This window comes from Triticum urartu, chromosome 2A, assembly GCF_056163025.1.
Source record: "Triticum urartu cultivar PI428250 chromosome 2A, HENAU_Tu73, whole genome shotgun sequence".
In the NCBI taxonomy this organism is placed as follows: domain Eukaryota; kingdom Viridiplantae; phylum Streptophyta; class Magnoliopsida; order Poales; family Poaceae; genus Triticum; species Triticum urartu.
In genome coordinates this window covers 299,029,173-299,038,183 of record NC_141874.1, presented here as the reverse complement: position 1 = coordinate 299,038,183, position 9,011 = coordinate 299,029,173, and the positions used below count along the sequence as shown (strand labels likewise).

The 9,011-nt window shown below is 45.4% G+C and overlaps 1 long non-coding RNA gene across 1 annotated transcript; it reads left to right on the top strand.

The window, feature by feature from the left end:
• The first annotated feature begins 5,675 nt into the window (after positions 1-5,675).
• Positions 5,676-7,264, top strand: LOC147984887 (uncharacterized). The gene is made up of 2 exons (XR_015615079.1): positions 5,676-5,761; positions 6,999-7,264. It is a non-coding gene; the product is annotated as an uncharacterized LOC147984887 (long non-coding RNA).
• Positions 7,265-9,011: the final 1,747 nt, after the last annotated feature.

Genomic DNA, 9,011 nt, shown 5'->3' with positions numbered 1-9,011 from the left:
CCCATGTAAATAATTAAAGGGGAAAAGATACATAGTTGGCTTACACTCACCACGTCACACAAATACATGAATGAGATTACATTCATCCAATACACTCATGGTCCGACTACGGTACTAAAATAAAGATAAACCCCCAAATGCGACAAAGTCCCCGATCGCCCCAACTGGGCACCACTACTGATCATCTGGGAAAGACACATAGTAACGACGAGAGTCTTCATCAAACTCCCACTTGAGCTCAAGCGCATCGTCTGGAGCGGTATCATCGGTCCCTGCATCTGGTTTAGGAAGGAATATGTGAGTCATGGGGACTCAGCAATCTCACACCCTCGCGATCAAGACTATTTAAGCTTATAGGTAAGGCAAGGTATGATGTGGAGCTGCAGCAAGTGACTAGCATATATGGTGGCTAACATATGCGCAAAAGAGAGCGAGAAGAGAAGGCAAAAGCACGGTCGAACAACTATGATCAAGAAGTGATCCTAGAACAACCTACGTCAAGCATTACTCCAACACCGTGTTCACTTCCCGGACTCCGCCGAGAAAAGACCATCACGGTAACACACGCGGTTGGTGTATTTTAATTAAGTTAAGTTTCAAGTTATCTACAAACGGACATTAACAAATTCCCATCTGCCCATAACCGCGGCAACGGCTTTCGAAAGTTCGAATCCCTGTAGGGGAGTCCCAACTTAGCCCATCACAAGCTCTCATGGTCAACGAAGGATATTCCTTCTCCCGAGACATTCCGATCAGACTCGGCATCCCGGTTACAAGACATCCTCGACAATGGTAAAACAAGTCCAGCAACACCGCCCGAATGTGCCGACAAATCCAGATAGGAGCTGCACATATCTCGTTCTCAGGGCACACTCAGATTGTCCAAACTTCCGGTAGGCCAGCCCAGAGTTGCCCCTGGTGGCCACCGACGGCTAACGAGGTGGACCAACACTCAGAGGAGCACTGGCCCGGAGGGGTTTAAATAAGATGACCCTTGGGCTCCGAAAACCCAAGGGAAAAAGAGGCTAGGTGGCAAATGGTAAAACCAAGGTTGGGCATTGCTGGAGAAGTTCTATTCAAGGTGAACTGTCAAGGGGTTCCCAGTATTACCCAACCGCGTAAGGAACGCAAAATCCAGGAACATAACACCGATACGACGGAAACTAGGGCGGCAAGAGTGGAACAAAACACTAGGCATAAGGCCGAGCCTTCCACCCTTTACCAAGTATATAGATGCATTAAGATAACAAAATAATATGGTGATATCCCAACCATAAACATGTTCCAAAAAGGAACGATCTCCAATCTTCACCTGCAACTAGCAACGCTATAAGAGGGGCTGAGCAAAGCGGTAACATAGCCAAACAACGGTTTGCTAGGACATGGTGGGTTAGAGGTTTGACATGGCAATTTGGGAGGCATGATAAGCAAGTAGTAGGTATCGTAGCATAGGCATAGCAAAAGAGCGAGCATCTAGCAAGGAAAGATAGAAGTGATTTCGAGGGTATGGTCATCTTGCCTGCAAAGTACTCAGAGTTGCCTTGATCCTCGTAAGTGAACTCAACGGGCTCCTCGTTCACGAACTCGTCTCCCGGCTCTACCCAAACAAGAACAACAAGCAAAAGGATCACAATCAACCACGTGCAATGCTCAAGCAACATGATGCAAACATGGTATGCTATGCGGGATGCGATATGTGATGCATATGCAAGATTTGCGAAAGAATGATTGAACCTGGCCTCAACATGGAAATCCAAGAGTGCCACTGGAAAGGTGAGGTGATTTCGGTTGAAATCGATATAAAGATCACCGGAATCGGATGCACGGTTTGGAAATGGCAAGCGAAACAAATATGGCACCGGTCTGCGATAAACATCAAGTAGCCATCTAAATGCATCAAGATAAATATACTACAGCACTCAAACATGACAACAAAATACATGGCAGGGATCCACTCATGATGCTTGATAAAAGATGAACACTGAGCTATGGCTAATTCATCCATTAACAGGTTCAAACAAGCATGGCAAAAGTGCAAATAATAACATGTTTCAGACTTAGTGAAATTAACACAAGTCTGGAATTTATCAGCAGGAAGCAATCTTTAGAGCATGAAAACTACATGCTACAGGAACATATCATGGCAAAGCAAGGCATGGCATGAATCTACTCTAAGCATATAACAAAAGTCCCTTAGTGACCTTGAGCCAAAAGGGATTAGAAAATACATTTGTAAGCATGTGAACATAGCAAAAACATAAATAGATTCAGACTTAGTGAAAAACTGGAGCATGCAAAACAGTTAACGAGTAGGCATGTTTACGAGCTCGATGCACCCACTACAGAGCATGGCATGACAAACTAAGCATACACCCATCAAGAAGACATGGCATATAAGCTAGTCATGGCAAGAACAACAACATAGCACGCACGGATCAATAGCAACATCCTCGGCAAAATTGCTAAACATGTCAACAATCTGCCAGGAACATTTTCTAGCAAAAGTAGAGCTCGTTTGACTCAAGCTAGGGTGCTCCATAATTGCAAACAAATGCATGGATGGATAGAGCACCACAATATTAACGAAACATCCTTACTGATCATCCTCAAAAGAGGCACGATCACTAGGAAACAACATGAACATATGGCATAAAAACAAAAACAGGACAAGGACTTAGTGAAATTCTAAGTCCCTGAAATCAGCATCAACGATTACGCTACATTGCATGCTTGTGCTAGTCACCACATAGATCATAAAAATACATGGCATACACCCCTGTAAAGATGGCATGGCATTCTACAAAACACATGTAGAGCTCAGGATCATAGCATGCACACATTAATCATGACAAAAATGACAAAAGGCTATTTGCCGAAAGAGATCTAACAAATTCATCATATAGCCCTCTTCCAACAGCATTTCGGGCATCAAGATGAGCTCAAATGAAAATGATGCACGGAGATGAAATGATGTACTCGTCGAGACGAACATTTTGATATGCTACACGCATGAATCGGAGCTAAGGATGCAAAGTTATGGCATGTGGAAAAATGCAAAAATGTAGGGTTGCTGAGGGAAAAAGTCAACCGAGAAGATATTTCCAGATCTGAGATCTGGCGGGCGCGGATCCCGAGGTTCGTCGCCACAATCGAAGAACTCGCCGGAGGGTCGCCGGACTTGCCGAGTGGAGGAGGAGGCGGCCGGATCCGGTGGTGGAGCTCGCCGGGGCGTCGTGGAGGAGCTCCGGGCGGCGAGGTGGAGACCCGGCGCGACGGAGGCGGCAGACGGTGGGGCGCCTACGAGGTTGGCGGCACCGGCGGGCGGTGGCCGGCGCGGGAAAACTGCGGCGGCGCGGCAGCGCCCGGTGGAGGAGTGGGGCGGCTCGGCGAGAGGAGGCGGCGGCGCGCGCCTTGGGCCGGGGAGGGCCCGCGGCGGGCCTTGCGGGCCGCAGCGGAGTGAGAGGAGGCGGGCGACAGGTGGCTGGTCGCGGTTGGTAGCGGCGATGATGTTCGCTAGGCGGCGGACATTGTCCGGCGGCGGAGGTGCTGATGGACTAGGGTTAGGGGGAGAATGAACCGTGAATTTTTAGGGGGTGCCCTTTATATAGAGGTAGAGGAGGCTAGGAAGCTCCAAATGAGGTGCGGTTTGTGGCCACACGATCGTGATCGAACGCTCTAGATGATTGAACAGGTTTAGGTGGGTTTTGGGCCAGTTTGTAAGGGTGTTGGGCTGCAACACACACGAGGCCTTTCGGTCCCTTGGTTAACCGTTGGAGTATCAAACGAAGTCCAAATGGTACGAAACTTGACAGGCGGTCTACCGGTAGTAAACCAAGGCCGCATGACAAGTCTCGGTCCAATCCGAAAACGTTTAACGCCCGCACACAAAAAGAGGTAGAAAGGACCACCGGAGGACATAGGAGCGCCGGAATGCAAAACGGACAACGGGGAAAATACTTGGATGCATGAGACGAACACGTATGCAAATGCAATGCACATGATGACATGATATGAGATGCATGACAAAGACAACAACACACGGAGACAAAAACCCGACAACGAGGAAATAGAATAACTTAGTGCCGGAAACGGCAAGAGTTGGGATAGATATGAGGTAAATTACATCCGGGGTGTTACACCTCATCCCGCTTCTCTCCGTCCCGTTTTTCCGCGAGATGAAGTTTCCTAAGTTCCCTTTTCTGGTTATTTTTATGCTTCATTCATCATGCCATATCTCTGCATCTGTAGCTCCATTTTGGGCGTGCCATATATCAAATTGTTCGTCTGGATGTGCTCTCCATATTGTTCCATTGCACCATGCTAGTTTGAGTCCATTTTGATGCCTAAAATGCTGTTGCAAGAGTGCTATATAATGTTAGTTTCTATTTCTTCACAGATTATGGACATTTGTCATTTTTGCCATGATTATTGTGTGCCTCCTATGAAGTTGAGCCCTACATGTGTTTTGGGCTATGCCATGCCATCTTTACATGGGTGTATGCCATGTATTTTTGTGATCAATGTGGTGACTAGCACAAGCATGCAAAGTAGCTCTCGTGATGTTGCTGATTTCAGGGACTTAGAATTCTTCTAAGTCATTTCCCTGATGTTATTTTTATGGCACGTATTCATGGTGCTACAGAGTGATCCATGCCTCTTTTGAGCATGTTCAGTAAGGATGATTTTGAGGTATTGTTATGTTCTATCCATCCATGTCTTTGTTTGCAATTATGGAGTACCCTAGCATAACTCAATCTTGCTCTACTTTTGCTATAAAATGTTCCTGGCAGATTGTTTACATATTATTCAATTTTGCCAAGGTTGCTGTAGTTGATCCATGCATGCTATTAGGTTGTTCTTGCCATGTTTAGCTTCTTGATCATGTCTTCATGCTGGGTGTATGCTTAGTTTGTCATGCAATGCCTTGTGGTGAGTGCATCGAGCTCGCAAACATGCCTACGTAACTCTGTTTTTGCCATGTCCAGTTTTCTGCTAAGTCTGAATCTGTTAACGAAACTTGCTATGTTTACATGGGTACCATCATATTTTCTGATCCTTTTTGGCTTATGGTCAGTAAGGGACTTTTCTTATATGCTTTGAGTAGTTTCATTCCAGGCCTTGCTTTGCCATGATATGTTTCTGTAGCATGTCATTATCTTTCTCTAAACATTGCTTCCTGATGTTAAATCCTGTCATGTTGTTATTTCCACTAAGTCTGTGATGTTGTTATCTTTTGCACTTTTGCCATGCTTCTTTGAACCTGCTATTGTGTGATTTAGCCATAGCTTAGTGTTCATCTTTTGTCAAGCATCTTGAGTGGATCACTGCCATGTGCTTTGTTGCTATGTTAGAGTGCAGTAGCTTAATTTCTTGTTGCATTCTAGATGGCATCGTGCTGTTAATCGCAGAATTGTGCCCTTATTGTTTTGCTTGCCATTTGCAAACCGTGCATCCGATTCCGGTGATCTTTATATCGATTTTGACCGAAATAAACTCATCTTTCCAGCGGCGCTCTTGGTTTGCCAAGTTGAGGCCTGGTTCAATCTTTTCCTTCAGGAGCACGCATATGCATTGCATTTTACATCCCGCATATCATGACATATTTTGCATCATGTTGCTTGCGCATTGCATCGTGGTTGATTGTGGTTCCCTTTGCTTGTGTTCTTGCTTTGGGTAGAGCCGGGAGACGAGTACATGATCGAGGAACCCGTTGAGTATGGTTACGAGGATCAAGCTTACGTCAACTCGGAGAACTTTGCAGGCAAGATGACCATACCCTCGAAATCACTTCTATCTTTGCTTGCTAGTTGCTCGCTCTATTGCTATGCCTATGCCGCGATACCTACCACTTGCTATATCATGCCTCCCATATTGCCATGTCAAACCTCTAACCCATCTTGTCCTAGCAAACCGTTGTTTGGCTATGTTACCGCTTTGCTCAGCCCCTCTTATAGCGTTGCTAGTTGCAGGTGAAGATTGAAGTTTGTTCCTTGTTGGAACATGATTATTGTTGGGATATCATTATTATATCTTGTTTACTTTAATGCACCTATATACTTGGTAAAGGGTGGAAGGCTCGACCTTATGCCTGGTGTTTTGTTCCACCCTTGCCGCCCTAGTTTCCGTCATACTGGTGTTATGTTCCTTAATTTTGCGTTCCTTACGCGGTTGGGTTATAATAGGAACCCCTTGACAGTTCTCCTTGAATAAAACTCCTCCAGCAAGGCCCAACCTTGGTTTTACCATTTGTCACCTAGCCTTTTTCCCTTGGGTTTCGCGGACTCAAGGGTCATCTTTATTTAAACCCCCCCGGGCTAGTGCTTCTCTAAGTGTTGGTCCAAACTGGGCGATGTCCGGCGCCCCCTGGGCAACCAGGGTCTATGCCAACCCGACGTCTTGCCCATCCGGTGTGCCCTGAGAACGAGATATGTGCAGCTCCTATCGGGATTTGTCGGCACATTCGGATGGCTTTGCTGGTCTTGTTTTACCATTGTCGAAATGTCTTGTAACCGGGATTCTGAGTCTGATCGGATCATCCTGGGAGAAGGAATATCCTTCGTTGACCGTGAGAGCTTGTGATGGGCTAAGTTGGGACACCCCTGCAGGGTTTTGAACTTTCGAAAGCCGTGCCCATGGTTATGGGCAGATGGGAATTTGTTAATATCAGGTTGTAGAAAACCTGAAACTCAACTTAATTAAAATGAATCAACAGCGTGTGTAGCCGTGATGGTCTCTTTTCGGTGGAGTCCGAGAAGAGAACACGGTCTCGTGTTATGCTTGAACGTAAGTAGTTCTAGGATAACTTCTTGATCATAGATTCTTGAACGTGCTTTGCCTTCTCTTCTCGCTCTCATTTGCGTAAGTTAGCCACCATATATGTTAGTGCTTGCTACAGCTCCACCTCACTACCTTTGCCTACCCATAAGCTTAAATAGTCTTGATCGCGAGGGTGTGAGATTGTTGAGTCCCCGTGACTCACAGATTACTTCCAAAACCAGATGCAGGTGTCGATGATGCCATTCCTGGGGATGCGACTGAACTCAAGTGGGAGTTAGACGAGGACTCAGGACGTTACTACGTTTCCTTTCCAGACGATCAGTAGTGGAGCCCAGTTGGGGCAATCGGGGATCTTATGCATTTGGGGTTGTCTTTATTTTGGTTCTGTAGTCGGACCTTGATTGTATCTGGATGATGTAATGCTATACTTATGTATTGTGTGAAGTGGCGATTGTAAGCCAACTCTGTACCTCTTTCTTATTGAGTACATGGGATGTGTAAAGATTACCCCTCTTGCGACATGCCTACAATGCAGTTATGCCTCTAAGTCGTGCTCCGACACGTGGGAGATATAGCCGCATCATGGGTGTTACATAGACATAACTAGGAGAGCTGGTTTATGGCGAATCCCTTGTAATGATAATGAGACCTAGACACAAACAACATGTAGGGCTATTCCAGATGATGTTTCCCGGGGCCCGAAGCTGTCTAAATCCTTGTCTTGCGTTGCGTCTCTCGATTCCGATCAACCCCTCTCAAGCTACCACATAGATGCGTCGGCCTCACGACTAAGTCCTCACACTAGGACATCTGCCATGACGATTCCACGATAGTTGGCGCCCATCGTGGGGCTAGCATACGGTGGTGTTGAGTTCTTGAAGGGATCTCTTCTAGGGATCGAGAAGCTTGCAATTCGTTAGATGAAGAAGAGCCGGCAAATTTGTTGTTTTGTGATCGGGAACATGATTAACTTTGGAGCCGGTGTATACAAGTTTGAGACCAAGATAAAATCGATCTTCGTTGCTGCGCCAATGCATCAAATCGTCGGGTCACCAATAGCACAAACGCGCATGCGTAATCATCCGGACGCTTGTACATGTGGCCCTATACACGTGCATCAAGACCCAAATCATATCAGTGTATGTTGTTGCTGCTACTATTACAAACATGGAGTGAAGATCGAAGGAAAAATATTACTTCGAGTAGTAGTCCACGTGATAAAATCTCAAATCTGACTAGTACTAATCCTAGTACAGTTCTGATTCTTTATCATATCTATGGACGGAAGCCGGCGGCCGGTTGCAAAATTGTTTAATCCGATCTGTTATAAAAAAAGAGGCACGAGCCCACGACCTGGAGGACACAGATCAGGGATGGCAAACTGACAAGAACCTGGATGAGCACGGAGACACGGGGATCGACGCGGACTCTACGACCTCGTTGTTTCGCCTCCGCCGCTGGGCTCAGCTGTCACATCCCCTAGTTCTAGTATGCACTAGGCTAGCCCTTCTTGTGTGCATCATGTTTAAGTTTGAAAGAAACTAGAAATGGGGATTGCCTAAACCCTAGCATCAAAGGAATTCACTAGGTTCAACTAAAATATTTCATAACATTTAAATGCCCAAATGCAAATATAATATGATTTAATTCAGAGCCCAGATATGTCATGGAAAAATGTGCATCACCTCCGGTTACTGTTTCCAGCATTTTCCAAAAATGATGAACATTTTTAGTTGTCACATCCCTAGTTCTAGTATGCACTAGGCTAGCCCTTCTTGTGTGCATCATGTTTAAGTTTGAAAGAAACTTGAAATGGGGATTGCCTAAACCCTAGCATCAAAGGAATTCACTAGGTTCAACTAAAATATTTTCAGTAAATCCAAAAGGCTTTCAAAAATATTCATCATTTTTGGAAAATGCTGGAAACAGTAACCAGAGGTGATGCACATTTTTACATGACATATTTGGGCTCTGAATTAAATCATACTCTATTTGCATTTGGGCATTTAAATGTTATAAAATATTTTAAATGTCCAAATAATCTTAAACCAAAATGTTTCCTGTTGGATATATTCTATACAGTGGGCATGAGTAGTTTGATGATTTTTGAAAGTTCTTAGCCATTTTTACTAAGTCCAAAAACAAATGTCAGAATTAGAAAAGAGAAAGAAAAAGGAAAGAGCAGAGACTCACCTGGCCACCTACCTGGCGCAGCCTACCTCGCCAGCCCAGCG